This window comes from Netta rufina (assembly GCF_964035555.1).
Source record: "Netta rufina genome assembly, chromosome: 4".
NCBI lineage: Eukaryota > Metazoa > Chordata > Aves > Anseriformes > Anatidae > Netta > Netta rufina.
The window spans coordinates 7,782,402-7,800,384 of record NC_140127.1 but is presented as its reverse complement, the minus strand read 5'-3'; positions in this window follow the sequence as shown (position 1 = coordinate 7,800,384).

Here is a 17,983-nt window from a genome sequence, read left to right as displayed (position 1 = left end):
ATATGACTGTCCATGTCCCATTCGCTTCATATACCCTGAAAATGCTTTGCATTTTGATCAAGAGGATGAGGAGCATGAAGACGGGCCTCAGACTGTAGTGTGGCCGTGACCAAGCAAATGAGGTCGGCCCCACGATGGCAGCACAACACCAGAAATGAGAACTTTACCTCAATGCAGATGGATGAAGGGTTTCCTCTTCGGTAGGGGTTTTAGGCTGAGTCATCACTGCCTTCAAAACCACAGCATGGCACTCCCCTTGCTGTAAAACTGGAAAGAAAAGAAAAAAAAACTTCTAATTTTTTTACTCTTAGGCAACCAGGCAAGGTCAGCCCTTTGCATGGGATGGGTGTCATCTACTTTGCCACTCTGAAGGTCCTTGGCTAGGGCTCCAGAGCAGAAAAGGTAAGAGGCAGGAGGCAGTACCTGGTGTTAAAAGCAGCCGTGTGCTGAGCTGTGAAGGCAAAACATGATTTACCGTCTGAAATTCACTAGGTGGAGTCACTGCAGATGAATAAAGGCACGACTACACAGCTAGAAAATGCCCGCCTTTAGCATGTAAACCCTTTTCCAGCTTAAAAAAATAAGAATAATCCCATCCCATTGAACTTTGGGGGAGAGCAGGGGTTATTAATTATATATTTTACATATATTATATAAATGTAAATAATTCCCTGGTTATACCTCACTGCACCCTTTCTGATTTTCTCACCTGGGGGTGGGCCCACATCTTATTTTGCTCACTGAAAGCCCGACAGGACCCTGTGGAGCCCAAACAACTGAGCTAACAAACTGCTCAACATCTGTGGCTCTGAGTAGCATCCTCGCCAAGCACTTGCCTTCCTGTGGGAAAAGCAGGAAAAGCAAACGTTTTACTTTTAATTTCTTCCTCAACTTTGTCAGATTTAGCTGTTTACCCACCCTGGCACAGTCTGAAGGCGGAGGAGCATCCAGCACGGGGTTGAATGGTAGCAGTTTCAAAGGATGCTGGCGGAGGATGGTTGCCTTTTCCATGATCCCTCTTATCTCAGCCTAGCAGCTGGGCTGCGACCACCATAAATCAGGAGCAAAGCTGGGAGAAGGCGACCATGGGGACCTGCAGCTCTCAGAACCTCAGCAGCGGGGAGCCATGGGGGACACCGAGCCCCCGGCACGGCGGCGATGGGTGGGAAGGGGCAGCGCTGGCTCCCATGAGGAAAATCCTTCCCCACGAGGTGAGGAGCCCCCCAGCGTGGCGTGGAGCACCTGGGAGGTAAGCGAGGGGCTCGGGGAGGCAGCGCTGAGTCTGGCAGCATCAGCACAGCCTCTGCAAAGCCCCCGGGGCTTTGTGCTCACGGGCATGGGGAGCACGATGAAGGGCTTGCAGAAGATTTTGCAACACGGGCAGAGCTTGGGGGGCTTTTAGAGTGAGACAACGGAGAAGAAAAGCACCGCCACCACCTAGCAATAAATAATACACAAAGAAAAAAACTAGATTTGTCCTGGTCATGCAGGTGGGGGCCAGGACAAGGGCTTGCTTCGGTTCCTGGCTTGGATGTTGAGGTGGGATCCCGAAGTTCAGCCTTCCTGTGACTTGCAGCATTGTAACTCACGGATGAGGTCTGAGCAGCGACCAGCATCGTTGTGGTGCCTTTTGGTGCAGGCTTGCCCCCAAAAATTCAAGGAGCTCTTGCCTCTGATGTTAGTTTCAATGATCAGTGTCTTGTGCCCAGCTTATGAATTTTTATTTTTTACTTCTTTACTTCAAGAGGGTTGCTGGAAAACGAACTGATCTTGACTTGGGACCCACCTGGAGCCAGCAGAGCCTTTCCTGCTGGCTTCAATGGGTGCTGGAAGCGGCTCTGCATCAAAGGTTGCTTTGATTTTCTGCGGGTCCATGAAGCTTTCCGCCCATTCCTCTTCGGGGAACAGCTTTGGGAGGCTTCACAGCTGGGGTGAAGCGTTCGCTGCAGCTGGTCGTCAGCTCCTTTCTCTCCTCGCACCTTCTCTTTTGCAGCTGGTGGCTGTGGCTGCGGCCGCCCTGCTGCTGCTGTACATGGCGCTGTGCTACCAGGGCTTCCATTTCCACGTGGCTCAGGCGTACGCTCGCCTGGGGTACCCCCACGCCCAGCACATCGTGGGGCAGAGGTATCTGCAAGGTAAATCTTCCCTGCCAGAGGACGTTTGTGCACAGGGAACACAAACGTGGCTCTGCACCCCGGCCTTTGGGCACCCTATTTTACGTCCTTGCCCCGACTCTGCTGCTTTGTTTCCCTCTCAGGAGCTGGAGTGGCGAAAAGCGAGGACCTGGCCATGCACTGGTTCAGGTGAGGTGCAAAAAAAAAACAAACAACTCCTGACACGGTGCCTGGCTCTTTTCTGGGAAAGCCTGTCGGGGTGTGGGAGGAGGAAAAAGAACTGGTGATATTTTTCTGGGGAGAGATGTGCTGCACCACGGTGCGTGCCCAGCCCTCCCTGAGTCTCGCCTGGGGTCAAGACACTTCACTCTGCCTTCCCCGTCCTCTTATTTTAAGCCAGGGGGAGGCCAAAAAAATATCTTGAGATCGAGACCTCAGGTGCACGGGGGAAATAGTTGAATTAAGTTTTTGTTTTGTATTTTCCTTTATGCCTTCCTTGCCCCCTCTCCTCCCTTCAGGCAGGCAGCAGGACAGGGCCACCCTCACTCCTCCTTCAACCTGGCGCTGGGAGCTCTCCGAAACATGACGGCGGCGCTGGAGGAAGGGTAACCCCAGCTGCTCCTGTCCCTTTCCACTGCAGAGGAGGGCCCCATTCCTCCCGAGACAGGCAGACTCCATTTTTCAGTTTTATAAGGTGTATGTAAGACCTCCAAATCATTTCTGCTTCAGTTTAATTAGGCTGGAAAAATCACCAAACCCCAAACACGCATGCCCAGACCACAGGGAAAAGCAAAGAGAAAACCAGATTGTTTTCTGAATATTAGAGTTGGCATCACAGATTCTTTCAGATCGAGTAGTCGTGGTCCTCTAATAAAAATCTGGGTAAATAAAAGTCAGATAGGAACCAACCAGACCTTTTTCTAGATTTTTTTTTTTTTTTAACGAAGATTTCATGTCCTTCAGGGAAGTGGAGAAACTCCTCAGTGTGGCTGCAGCCCACGGGCTCCAAGAAGCTCAGGAGCTTTTGGAGAACATCCTCAAGAGCCGAAACCTGCCCTGAATGCCTGCACAAATGTTCTTCCAGCTTTGCCTTCTTCTGCACCTTTACCAATAATTAATTGCCAGCTGGTAATCACATCTTGCACCAACTCGTCTGCTCTGTTAAGCTGGATCCAGACGCTGACCTGAGCGTGTAGGTGCAGATGTGCCGTGTGTATTTCGTGTGCTGCAAAGAATGATCACAGCTTATCTTTGCCATCATAAATCAGCAGGACACACGCGCGTGGTGTCATTTGTAATAGAAATAACTGTGGCTTCATAGCAAATATAAATAATGCCCTCACTGCGTAGCTGCCTTTCCTTAACAAGCTCACCATCACTGCACCAGTTTGGGGGGAACGTAATTAAACTGAATTTTTGGGAAATAAGAGCCAACGTGCACACATACCAACAGAGACAAGTAACTGCTGATTGACTAATGCTGGTAGAAGGCTGTGGCAACCTGATGCAGCACCAATGCTTCCCCTGGTCCACAGGCTCCACGCGAGGCACAGAAGTAGCACTTGCACTGTTATCCCAGCACAGCCTCCCCAGAGAGGCACGTTTCTCCCACCCAGCTTGTTTTCCCACACGCCTTCCCCCAGGTTTTCTGTCAGCACAACCACAAGAAGCACAGTGCTGAGGGAGGAGGATGCCTTGCTGCTGCTACCCGCCCAGCCACAGGCTCCTCAACTCATCCTCATTTGCTGAGGCATGCGACGCCTCGCGCCCCGCAGCTCAGCTCTGCTGCTTTGGCTGTAGAAAATAAGCCAGGAGCTTCCTGGGGTTTTCCCAGCATCAGCAGCTGCTTTGGGAGTGTTTCCCAACATAGGAAAACAAAAAAAAAGGAAAAAAGGGAAAGAGGCAGGCTGCCTTGCCTTTTGGAGCCACTCCCACAGGCCCCCAGCCCTGCCGTGCTGTTTCGGGGCCATGCCCTGTGCCTGCAGCCCTCTCCTCCTTGATGCTGTCGGTACGGAGGCAATTAGGAGGATTTTCTTTCCCAAAACGCAGCTCTAATTATAATCCAATTCAGCTTATTTGAAGTACATTTGGGTAGTGTCTCCATTATGCAAATATCAATTTATTATCCTCACATTATGTTTTGACTACAGTTGTGTTGCTAATTAGAGGCAATTTGGCTGCTTTAAAAAAAAAAAAATCCTTTCCTCTCCATGCACTTTTACTTGCAAACCACACAGCATAGATGTTGAGCACAGCATCGGTGATGAAGACCTGTGGTTAGCAGCTCCATTTTAATCACTCTAATTGACTTTCAGTACGTTAGAAGCCACTTAAAGCCCAGGTTTTGCTGATTTACTTGGCTTTGGGGCTGGAGGCTGGAAAGAGCGAAGGGCAATTTATCCCCGTTGCAAGCACAGTGTTGCTCTGTGTGACGCTTCGGATGGGTTTGGTTCCTCTGTAACACTGAGGGCGGGAGGCAACAACGATGCTTCTGGTCTGGGAAAGATGACAGCAGCATTTTTGGATGAGGTGGCACTCAGAGAGCTGAGAATAAAGCTGATCTCGGGGCTGCGGAGCGGCCTTAAAAAAAAAAAAAAAAAAACACAACACTGATAGGGTTATTCCTTCCACTGCCTTTGACAAGGACCATAATTCCTGTTGCCATACCACCCACTTTATGAATGTATTTTCCCCTTTAATGGTTGCTCACTTGAATGGACGATGTCTTGCTAGGGAGCAAGCAAGACAAGTGCTATTTTCCTTCTGCTGACTGACTGACTTTCCTGCTGGACACGTTACACGTTTCTGCTGTCATGGCTCAGGGCACAGGGGATTCCCACACGTTACGTGGGCAACACGAAGATTTCTGCACCCCAAAGCATTCCAGGACCTTGGAAAGCCCAAAACAACCGAACCCAGGGGTACCCAAAGAGGCTCCTGCAGCTTCAGCTCGGAGGCGCGTGCTTCTGCGGCAGGCAAACATTAGGGGTCCCCAGCGGACTTTCAAAAGCTTTGTAGGAAAAAGAAAAAAAGAAAAAAAGAAGAAAAAAGAAACAAATAAAAAGAAACTCTCAAGCTTCCCTGAATTTCCTTGCAACATAAATCTCACACCCACCCACCCGCCAGGCAGGCTCTGTTGATACCAGAGGCAAGAAGCAGCAGGGACGCAGTGACACAGAGCCCAGCAGAAGCCACCGTGCCTTGCCAAGGGCACAGGGCAGGGCTGGGGACCACGAGAGGTGCGAGGCGATGGGAGCTGGCACCGGGGCTTTCCTCCTGCTGTAATTTTCCCCCAGGACCTCCAGCAGGTGCTGGGAAGGGCTGGGATGCTGCGGGGTTGGGCTGGCAGGAGATGCAAAGCCAAGCTGGTCTGCGCAGGGCATCCCACGAGGATCCTACAGGATCAGCATCTTATGGAGGGCACGGAGCCTGCAAAAACCCTTCAAAAAAAAAAAAAAAAAGCCTTAGAAACAGCTTCACACCGCTGGGTATCGTGCCAGGGTGATTCAGGTCATGTGGGGAGTTAATTTTACCTACAGCACAGTGTCAGGAAAACCCTTTTGCCACATATCCCACTGCTGCATATCAATGATTTGAATTATTGAGCCCCCTAGGGAGGGGAGACAAGGTGGATTTGGCTTTTTGAGGCTGAAATGAACGCTGCTTGATGCAGGTATCCAACATAACCATCACAGCACCCTAAAGGGCTGCCACCTCCACGTGCTGCGCCTGACAGCTCTATACTCAGCTCGCAGATTATCTCGTGTGATAAGCCACGTCCCTTCCCCAGTGGATTAAAAAGGGGAAAAAGAATACGATGTTGTACCTGTAGTATTTAAGAAATGCTTAACGTGAGACAGACACAAGGTGAGCGCCATGTTTGTGCTTTGTGCATGTTCTGCATAGAGCTACTTATTTCAGCTTGGTCTTCAGGGTTTTCAGGGAAAACCCCAGTGCTTTTGGGATGGTCTGGGTCCAGACTCTCTCTGGGAGATTTCTGTGGTTTGCTTTGGGCATAGGGACAGGGAAAATGGGTGACCACAGCTGGAAGCCTTAGGAACAGGCACAGCTAAAAAGCCACGTGGTGATCAGCAGCACAGCAGTTCATACTGCCAGCACAGCTTGGGGATAAATTCGGTTTGGGGTCATTTGGATCTCACCTCCAACATTCAGGGAGCGAGGCTGTGGCTCTGGAGACAGCGCTGACACCTAGACCCGTAGAATCAGGTTGGAAAAGACCCTTAAGATCCCCCAGTCCACCACTAAACCACGTCCATAAGTGCCACATCCACACATCCCATAAACAAATCCAGGGACGATGCCAGCAGCTACTCAGCCAACGTGTGCATGCAGACCCAGGGCAGCAGCTGGCATCTCCCTGAAGGAGTCAGGGCAACGCACAAACCCAAGGGAAGACCTCCACAAGCCTCAGGGGCGTGACAAAAATCAAGCTGGTGGCAGCAGGACTAAGACAAAAATCAGACGTGGAGGACCGGGGGTGAATTGCAGCCCTAGCAGTGACTTCCCAAGGGTGACAGCAGGGTCTCCAGCACTGAGGTTTTCTTCCAGATGACCTCTGGTTGTGTGAGTGCTGTAATGGCCCACTCAGTATGAAAGACATCCCCTAAGTTTTCGGCTGTTTCCTTCAGCGCAGATTTTCCACACTTCAGTTAATCAGAGCTTACTACATGAAACAACATCATGTCCCTTTAGTGGCTTCTAATTACTTTGAAATTTCCCCCAATTATCCAAAACCATAATCAGGAAAATATTTAATGCATATACAAGTCATTACCCGAACGCATCTAATCCTGCTCCTTTCCCTCTACTGCAATCTGGCTGAAGCCCCACGGTTTTCACTGGCCAGCAGAGCACCAAGGAGATGCAACGTGTGCAGTACGAAGGAAACATGGGAAAGGTTTAATGGAAAGCTTCCAACGTGGGGAATGTTTTACAGGTCCATCCACATGGGATTCTGTTATGAAGGTTAGTGGTAGATTTGGGGGAAGCTAGAGCAGTATCTCATGGAGTATGACTGAAATTTCTTTGGTCATACTGAAGAAATACAGAGAGAGACGGCTCCCGGTGCGAGGACGTGTTGTCAGTGATTCAGGAAAGATGAATGCTGCCTGTAACACCTCACTGCACCAGGGGCTGGCGGCGTGGGAGAACATCAGCACAGCATTATTGCCTCCCGGACACACACACACTCAACCTCTGCTGAGGGTTGAGCCTCCCAATAAAGTAATCCCGTGGCAAAAAGTAACCCGTCACTGCCGACAAGAGGCCATCCGTCCTCCCTCATCGCCTAGGGCTGAGGAGATCCTGCTTTAAAGCAATGAGTCTCCTCTGCTGAGCTAAGACAATGTTTTAGCTCAGGGGTCTTATGGATAACAAGTCCCGTTTTTCCAGGCTTTGGCAATTTTGTCTTCCTCTGCCTAGGGGTTATTGAGCAAAACCATCCACACGCAGCGCGCACAGCTCATCCTGGGGAGCATCGCAGCTGAGCCATCCTTGGCTGCTTGCCAGCCACAATGAAGAGATATTTAATTTATTTTAAAGGCAGAGACAAACACGGAGATCCAGAATGGCTGTGACTGGTGCCCAGGCACTCACATCTAGCTGCTGACCCACCTTCCAGCGCTGCCTTTCCAGCCCCATTGACACCACAACCATAGACGTGACTTACCAACACATTGCTTTTAAGTGCTGTAGAGCCAACGTTGCATCTTAGTTAATGGTGTAAAGATGGGAACAGCCACATTTCTCATACTTCTCAAGTTTCTTTTAATCCTTTCGAAAGAGCACTGTGAGATGGAGAACATAATGGGTTGAGACCCTATGAAAAATCCAGGCACAGGAAAACAGAAACTCAGGGAAAAAGTGATTAAACTACCACTTTTGTCCACAGCTTTACTATGTTTGCCTTTTGATACGGGGTTAACGAGAGGCATTAACATACACATACACCATCCAAGTCTCCTCCAAAAATAGGTAGAGACATAAACAGTTGCAACTTCATTGCTTGTATTTAAAAGATAATCTTCACCTATTGCCTGAAGCAGTCAGTCGGTGACTCTTGTTGAAGTGAGGAGCATGCAATGAAATAATCAGGCTGCCAATCTGCAAGCATATATATATATATAAAAAAATATATATAGAATATATATATATTTATTTTTTTTTTTTTTTGCACTGCATGGAGTTTAACTGAGAAGTTGATTGCCATGAGATCTTCTGAAGACCCAAGATGGGTCCAGAACTCAGTTCTTATTTAGCAAAAGGTTACTGCCTGGGTGCTACTGAAAACCAATCTTGGTGTTCAAAAGAAACACCAGGTGGAGGCGGCTGTCCCACTGTTGGGTTATCTGCTGCTCCCTGTAAAGCAGCCATTTAATTGAGTGGCAGCAAGAAGTCAGCTCAACAGGATTAGAGCAAATGCTGCCAGAGCTTAATGCTGACCAGATCCCTTTCACTGCCAATTTTCTTCTGAAATGAATAGCTGGCCATCAAGGTCTCCACCGTGGCTGGCTCTCACCCGGCTCTCCTCTATTTGTGTCTCACATCTGCACAGTTGTCTGCCTAAAAATAGCTAAACTGGATGATTTCTCCCTCTCCCATTTAACTCACCCACACAGCGCTGGTTTATGCTCTTTTTTTCCCCCAAACGCCCGCATGCTGGTGTCCAGGTTATCACCAATGAGATCTTTGTGAAAGACTTCCAAGCAACATGTCAGCGGTTTTGCCCAAGCTCTTATAAATACCCGCTTAAGATAAGTGGGATTTTATCACAAGAAAAAAAAATCCAGCACGTTCTCCCCCGAAGCCCCAATTCAGCAAAGGACTTGAGTTCCTGCCTGAATTACTTCGTATTAAATTACTTTATAAAGCAGGACAAGTGACTGACTTGCGATCTTTGGTCTGCAGAGCACCTCCAGCTGTGCTCAGGTGGGATGCCCACAGCCTGGTCACAAAACAGCAGCCACAGCCATCATACAGCTCACATCTTAGAGGGGAAAAAAAAAAAAAAGCACACACATTTCCCTTCTTATGAGGTGTGGGGAGCCCAGCAGAGAGAAGCTTCCTGAAACTATTTCCAAGACATGCATGCATCCCTCTTTCTACATCACAGCTCCATCACCTAGGTGCTCCATGGCTCTGGTGATGGGTGGGGTTGTTCTTTTATTGCAAAGAAGGTGCCCAGTGAGTTTCTGGAGCGGAGGTTTCCATTACACAGGAAGCCCTTGTGGTCAGCAGTACAACTGTTATTTTTCAACAGTTTTGTCCTGAGCTCTGGAAAACCTTCTTCTTCCACGTTTGTGATCCTCTGAAGGAAGGGCAGGGTTAAAATAAAGAAAAGATGAAGCCTATCAACGTGGGATCCCATGTCACAGCACTTGGTGGGAGCAGCAGGGAGGTGGGACTGGTTTGTCCCCGCTTTGTGTGAGCATTGCTTTTCCTTGGCCAGCTCTACCACGAAGCTCATGGCCTCACAGGATTTCTGCCTCATTTTTATTCACAGGGTGGATTTACAGGGATGGAAAACTGAACTTATCCAGGGAACCACGAAAGCCTGTTTCTTTCAGGTGTTTGCCTTTTGGGGCAAGTAATCAGCTCACATGCAACATCTGCTGGAGGCATTTGCATCCAGGGCTTCCACACCTCCATTCTCATCCACGAGGGCTCCTGTTTGAAAGACTTTGCTGATACAACGCTTCATTGCCTGGATCTCCTGACCACCTCTTTCAGCCTGGTTCCTCTCCCCTGACTCCACTAACCAGCTTGCTCCACAAGGCAGTGGCATGGCAGGAGGCAGTTGTGTGAAGTCCAAGCAGCGTGACGCCCCGGCCTCCTGAGCTACTCCACCAGCAGGCTGCAGGGCAGGTCCTCCTGCACACAGAAGCTCTTAAGGATACATACTTAGCTTCAGAGCCATAGGTAGAGGATGCAAGCAGTGGATGTGGAGCTCCAGGAGGGTTTTTATTTGTTCTGTTCGCTGGAGGAGAACAGATGGGTTGGAGGGAGCTCTGGTCTTACCTTAGCAACACGCTATTTCTGTCGTGTGAGTGAATCCCTTCCATTTCCGTGAGGTCATTTTCTTTCTGAGGTCTCATGGGCAAAGATGATCACATCCTACCCTCTCCAGAGGATGAGGAAATGAATTCAAGGCTGAGAAAACAGATGGATGGCCTGATTATTGCAGTAGCCAGCTCCAGCAGCAGGATTTGCTCTTCGTATTGCGAAGCGAGGCTGGGCGCTTCACGCTGGTTTCTGCTCTCCAGCACTAGGCACGTCAGCGTACTTCAAGCTGAAGTAGGCTCTTGTAAGCTCAGCATCACTCTGATTGCTGTAGCCTCTAATCTTGAATAATTATCAGTCACAAGCGCTCCTCTGGGCTTAGCGTGAGGACGGCTGGAGCCACCGTACTGCACAAGGCTCCTGCTGAAGGAGAGGGGGTGGTGGGTAAAAGGGAGGTCCCTGGGCTCCATCCAGTCTGTGTGACACCATGTGGGCCTGGTGCAGCTGCCTTGGGGCGTCCTGCCTCCGAGTAGGAGAATTTGCTGTGGGTCACCTACTGCGGTGGCTCCAAGAAGGAGCAGGCCGCCCAAAATGGTGGGCTCTTTGGGGTGAGGTGGCACAGGCACTGCCAGGTGAGTTTGCTCAAGAGCAAAGGGAGTTACACTCGCTTGAGATCCAGCTTTTCCTTCATGAAAGCAGCCCAGCCGGCCCTCCTGTTTTGAGGCTGTGGTGCTGAGGCACATTTCTGCCCTCATCTGCAGCACATCTCGTCTCCACTGCTCACCAAGCGGTTCACGAAGGGAGGAGTTGAGATCCCCACTGGCTGGGACTACAATGCGCGGCCTTCATGGCGAGGAGCATTTCACAGCAGGCTCAGTACAACGAAAGACAAAAATAGGATCCTTATCCTTGACACAGACAAGCCCCTTTCATTCTATAAAATTGTCTGTTTAGGGGTAGTGCTACGACAGCAAGCGATTGCTGTCATGGATCTAGAAAGACAAAAGGGCAGCAGAGGAGGTCAGCCTCCCACGGTGGTGCTGGAAACTGACCTCCACAAGCACTGCCAGACTAGAAGGCGATGACGGACATTAAAACCATCACAGGTACAAAACCCAAGGCAGGTTACAACAGCCAGATCCCAGCAAGACAGACTTGGGTGCTAGGGAGGTGCTGCAAACCCGAGGGTTGCATTGTACACACCCTCCATCCTTTACAAACAAGAAGTGAAATAAAAATAAATATAAATTTAAAAAAATAAAAGACAAACAGGATAGGTGCAAGAGGTCAAAAAACTTACATTGACACGTTAATGCAGTTGTGACATCTGGTACTGAAGCAGTTTTCATAAAGATCTGACCATCAACATGAGGGGACCCCTTTAGTTCTCATGCAGAAGAAGGGCACCTGCCTCAGCCGCTCCCAAAGCAGCACGTTTCCTTTGGGTCTGGTCCCAAAAGAAGTAAGAGAAGAACAGCGTTTGTTATTCTGTATTTTTTCTACCTTCAAGAGAAAGGCAACCACAGACCCATGCTGTTCCCTGGTGGGGCTCAGGGACACCAGGTGCCTGGGATGGGCTCACAGCACGGTGGGATTTCAGGCAGAGAAGTCACTGGTGTTTGGGGGTGAATGGGACATTTTCCTGTAGCTTGAATCACAGCTAAGCTGCAATTTCTTCCCAGAAGCTCAGCCTGGCCTCACTGAGTGGCATCAGGGAATTAATTAAAGCAGGAAATTAATTGCAAAGATGACGGAAGGAGCAGGAAGACCCCCTGCTTGGCCCCCTGCCTGAAGACGCATCGGGCCGAGGATGGTTTCCCAGCCAGCAGCAGCAGCCCCTGCCACACCACGCACCTCTGAAGTGTGCTGTGCTGAGCCGCACTTCAGCTGATTAAACTAATTATCACTGCTGGCTTAATGAAGTCATTTGCCACTCAACTACATTATAGCCACTGTGAAGTATTCCTCTTCTCTCAGTGTCCACCCGAGGAAGCCATGGTGTTGGTGAGGAGGTCTTTGTGCTCTTCTGGGTTACTAAAAGGAAAGCACATCGCTCCCTTTACACAGACAAACCTTCCAGAGCAGTTAAGAGTGGGTTAATCCTGCCTAGAAAAAGCGTATGGTTTCATCTTACCTGCTGGAGGGAAAAAACACCCAAAACTTTGCAGAAGCACTGCTGCAATACAGGGAAATAGAAACAGTCGCTTTCTGCTCTGGTGGAAGGAAGCTATTTTAACAGAGAAAAAATAAACACACAAAACCCATGAAGATAAAGCACACAGCAAGCATCACCACCACCCTGCAGCCATGGCTCCTTATACCCTGCCACCCTCGTTGCCCACCTGTGCAGGTCCTCCACACCCTCTCCCATCACCACTCCCAAACCTTTCCCTGCCACTGCCAGCTCTGGGAGGGATTTAGGGCATCAGGGATTTAGGGGGGAGTTAAAGCTCTTCTGCTCTCACCATGAAGCAAGGGCCTGGTGAGGAGGAGGAGGAGTGGGAAAAGGAGGATGAAGAGATGGAGGAAGAAGAAGGAGAAAGGGGGGCCTTAGTTCATTCAAACCTCCCATTCACCTCACATCGTTTGGGGTGCTGGAGCAGCTCCAGAGGAATACAAAGGATTAGTTCCTGGCTCATTAACCTGACTGATTACTCCTAATCGGGAGGCTGCCCCGTCACGCTTCCCCACACGAGGATGAGTAAATCCCACACTTTAGGCACTAAAAAGGCTTTCCAGGGTGTGCTTCTAGAGGAATTGCAGTCACCAAGCAGTAAATCCATTTCTCAGGGAAAGTGCTTGGTCATCTGTGGGGACACTTGACTGTATCATGGAGAAATGAGACCAAAAAAAAGCGTCTAAAGGTACAGGTCTGGGGAAGATAAACATTTGTTCTGCCTCCCTCTTGGAAAGGGAAAAAAAAAAAAAAAAAAGAAAAGAAAACAATTTAGGTAAACAATTCTATTACTGCTTACATAAAATGTAGCAGATATTTGCTCTGTAGCATATTAGCTGAAGGATGAATAGGTTGTAGTCCAAAAAAATGAAATACTGGGGTGAGTGCCAGAGATCCCGCTAACAATCTCTTGGCTTCCCAGCCACGAGCAGACCCAAACTGGGGAGGAAGCCATGGGGCCACCCTGGTGCTATTTGAAAATGGTTAAAATAATCTAATAAAAAAAATGTAATTTTCTCCTCCACAAAGCAGCGTGGGGCTGAGCCCTGCGAGAGCCAGCTGGAGCAGGTCACCTACTCACGAGCCCAGTTTTGCTCCTGTCGAATTCAAGACGCACTTTTGAACTCCCAGGCAGCTCCTTCGGGACCATTTGGAGCACGATGCTTGTGTTACTTACTTTATGGCTGTTAAAGGCAGCCGCAGCGATTTCACCAAGACTTCCACACGTGGCCCTGGTGCTGGGAACAGAAGTGAAGGGCACAAATGCCTGAGGAAGAAAAGCAGAAAAAGGGTTTCTTCATGTATCTTTTTTATTATTTTTTTCTTTTTTCTCTTTTTTTCTTTTTTTTTTTTTTTTTAGAAAAAGGAGAACTCTTCTGAGCAAGCTGAAGGAAATTCTCCGCCAGCTGCCAGCAACAGGAGACATCAATAACTAGGCGGGAGCTCTTACTTCATAGTTTTCACGTCTGTAACTCATCATCACTGGTCTTGGGACATGCGGCCACTCGCAATGAAGCATGAGCTTTCAGGGAGGCTGTATTTTTCTCACAGTTTCCCCTTCGTAAGGGCACAAAGTGTTCCTGGTGTTTTGCTGAAATATTTCCGAGGCTGAAGCCTTTGACCATGATTTCTGGTAGTCTGCTCGAAGCAGGGTATAGTCTATCTGTATAAAGGGTTGCATTGCTGAATTATAATAAAAATCGATGCCTTTGGGAGCAATAAAAATAACTCCAATATGTGACAGAAAATGAATTATAATTCAGAGTAATTCTTGGTAGACAGCATACATTTTTTTTTAATTACAATCATAACTGCTTTTTGATTCTGAGATAAGAAGTGGTTACCATAGTGACCTGATCCTTAAAAATATATTTTGCCCAGCGCTGCATAAAACACTGTATGATACCTGCGTTCACAGAAAGCAATTTAGGGAAGATGAGTTTTCCAAACACTAGGCTTTGTGTATGAAAAAGCAATATAGGCTTTACAGAAAAATAATACAATTTTGGTTACTGCCCAAAGAGCCTTTTACACACGTTTCTCTGCAAGTGTACTCACAGAAGTTGTCTCTGATCTGGTGCATACTGCAGATTTTGCATGGCTTCTGAGCTGATGTAGACTCCATAGAAATACTTCAAGCTCCTATGTAGAATTGGAAAAAAAAAAAGAAAAAAAGAAGAGATCTGAGACATAACAGTCCTGCAGACCAATCAACCCACTATTGCCTACAATCAGAGGGCCTTAAAAGAGTCTCATTCTACTTTAACCATTCCTAGTAGATACTTCTCTGTCGGCCACACAGAACTTTCTTGTTTGGGTCCCCGTTGTAGTCCAACCAACTTGTCTTTAGCCAGGCTCCCTGGGGCAACCACAGGCAAGGCTGTGGGGATGAAGGACTGGGCTACTTCTCTGGACCTCCTCCACCACCTCATGGGCCTCCATCACCAAACGGAGCTCCTTTCTGAGCTGCTGGAAGCACCAACCACCAAGTGTTTTCAGCTGTTGGCAGTGAGATCTGCAGTTCACCTGTGTCGGCATGCAACCCACAGAGGGATGTGAAAAAGGGAAGAAAAAATTCTCAGCCACCCTCCAGAAATTTCACCGTGAAAGACAGCGCCTGTAGGCCTCCTCCCTAAATGTGTTGTGGAGCGTTTTTCCATGAAAAATCCCACAAAAAGCATGGCAGAGGAGCTCCTTCAAACAAAGCGTATTGCCCGCACTGAAAAGAGAAGGCCATTACTGAACGGTCTGTGCAAGGGGGTTGGAGCTGTTGCTTGGAAAGGCTTCAAAGGACGTCTTGTGGCAGCCCCGCTGAGTCCCAGTGACTGCTGATTGATCACTGGGGCTGGAAATGAACTCCTAAAGCCACTGAGTGCTAATTACAATTAATTATATTGAAATATTTGATCTTTGTCTTAGTAAATCAAGCCACTGCAGGTCACGAGTAACCACACAAGGACTTTCACAATACTTCTTCCTGCCCTATCCCATTTCTATAGAATAACATCAGCCTGAATGTATACATTCCTGGGTTGAGGGTCCCTGGAGGGTCTCCGTCCCCTTTTTTCTGACCCAATGGGCAGATTTGGGGAAGGGTTACAGGCAGAAGGAAGGGCACTGTCCCCACAGGGGCATACAAACTCCTCCAACACCCTTGGAAGAGCTGGGGGAAGGCAAGCCACAGTGCATGGGCAGAGGAGTGGCCTTCCAGCTGGAAATGATGCTCTTCAGGGTGCCAGACTCTCAGTAAGAACATAGTGTTAGTTTTTCACCAGTTAGGAAAAAATAAATAAAATATCAAATCCTTTGATTTCATTTTAATTGCTATTTAGTAGGGTGAAAGTTAGAACAGTCTCATAAGAGTTTCCAGCACCAGACTCTAATAATATCCAGAAGAAAATAATGAATATAGAAGAAAAAATATCCAGAAGAAGGGATAGGGAAGGGCTTTTTTTTTTTTTTTTTTTTTTTTACTTTTTTTTTTCCTTTTAGCTACCAAAACAAAATCTGTGTAAATACAGAAACCGTGAGCTTACCTTGAGACAGTGCAGCCAGCTCCCCTGAAGCTCTTCCCCATCAAAAAAGCCTATAACCTTAAAGGCAGTCACAAGGTTATAACGATATGAACTGGTGTGCTCAACACTTAGGATGCCAAACAGAGGAAACTTGGAGCAGGGCAAGCCTCAAGCAATCCATGAGGGAGCACGGCAGGGTGAAGAGCTGGGCTGTGAGCTTCCTGCTAAAAACTCACCCCTGATTTCTCCTATTGAAGGGGAATGTGGAGGATCTTGAGGCTGAAAAGACCTGGGGGGCTTTGTTAGGTAGGAAGATGGCATTGCCTGAGATTTAAACCAAGCCAAATGGCAACAAGGCGCACCTTTCTCCAGAGCTTTCCCTCTAGGGTTAGATATTTCCATTAGCTACCTTCCTTACTGAAACAGGGAATTATTTCCAGAGGGAACAAGGAGCCAGCAGGAGCTTCACAACCCAGGGTGCTCATAACGTGGGCTGGCAGCAAGCTGTCCCATCAGTCACAGGGAGCCACAGCTACCGCAGCATCTACTGGTCCGTATTTTTGGAAGGAAACACCACACTGAAAGCAGAGGTCTTATCTCCAATTGCCTGCAGGGCTAAGCGAGACCTACACATTTCACAAGATCTGGTTTAGCTGCTTGTGAACATCTCCATCTGTTAGCTGGCCATGGCACTTTGCAGCTCAGGGGCTGTCGCTGCTGCAATAGCCTTCCTGTCTGGGAGCCTTTGGCTTCACTTTACATTTTTCATTTCTCCTTTAATTTAATTTTATTTTTTTTTCTGTTACATCAATAGGGTTTTCCTGTACTGGGGATGGATGCATTTGTTCTCAGGAAAAAATAAACCAACACGGCCTTCAGAAGCTGTTACCTACCCACCGCTCCTGGATGCACCACGATGAGGGCTGGCATAAAGGGCACTTGCAATCAGGACGCCAAATTTCTCTCTGCTTTGATGGAAACATAAATGGAGGATGGTTGTAAGGTTACATTGATGTTTCTGGTTGTTATATACGTTCATCGGATGCGTGTCAGTATGGAACAGTGCTAGGGCAGCTTGGTATGATGAATGTGACCTTCTGTTCTACAGACCCTTGTATAACAACAAGGCTAAGAAAAACAGAATGGTTAATGTATATAGTTCTTGTACCTTGCAAAGGAATTCGTGTCAATAGAGAGCAGTTCTGTCTGTCTCTGGGTCCTGCACTGGCAATTTAATTCTTCCACAGATGTGGTTTCTTCCCTTTCCTCCCAGTGTCCCAGTCTCCCCCTCATTATAGTCAAATTATCAAACCTTCAGAAATATTCCTCAAATCCATGAGCCTATTTGCTTTTGTTATTCCGAACTCTTATTCCTAACAGTTACAGCCTTTTTTGTCTTCTTTGTGGTTGATTTAGCACTGCTATAGGTGTGACTGTCCCTGTGAATGGCCTGTGAGGCCTGGTGGATGTCCAGTCTTCAAAATAGGACTATAATCAAAGTTTACAATTTATTAAAGGAAGAGAGGTAAGCAAACAGCGCTGGGTGCGCTGGGAGTTTCTGCTCCACCAGGACGCACACCACCTACATCAAGCAGCTGATTTTTATGCTCCTAGGCTGATACATATTCATTACTACTTCTAAAAAAACCCAGGGTTATTATAATTAGTTTCTGGAATCCAAACCCTCCTACTGGAGCATGCACATCAGTCTCCGGTGGTCGCTCTGGGGGTCTCTCGTGCTGAAGGCTCATAGTCTTCCTCCCTCTTGTCCTTCTCCTTTGTCCAACTTGGCTGTATGTCAGAGACTTGCGCAACATCCCCTGCAAGCTTTGTCTTTTAGTTGTTTTTCAGCTCTCCCCGTCTCCTTAATCTCCTGGCCAGATAGCAGAGACTTGCATAGTGTCCCATGCAATAGTCATAATAGCTAGCAGTTATTCTGAACCCCCCCCGGATATCAGAGACTCCAAGGAAAAGCCTACAAATACATTTCCCTTCAAGCTCTCTATTGACACAACTTGCTAAAACATTCCTTTGCAAGACACAAGAATTCTGGTTTTCTTAGACTTGCGGTTATACAAGGGTATGTTGAGCACCCTGCGGTGCTCAACACCCAGACTGATGGAGAATATCAAGACTGGTGCTCCCTCCACTCCGGGTGT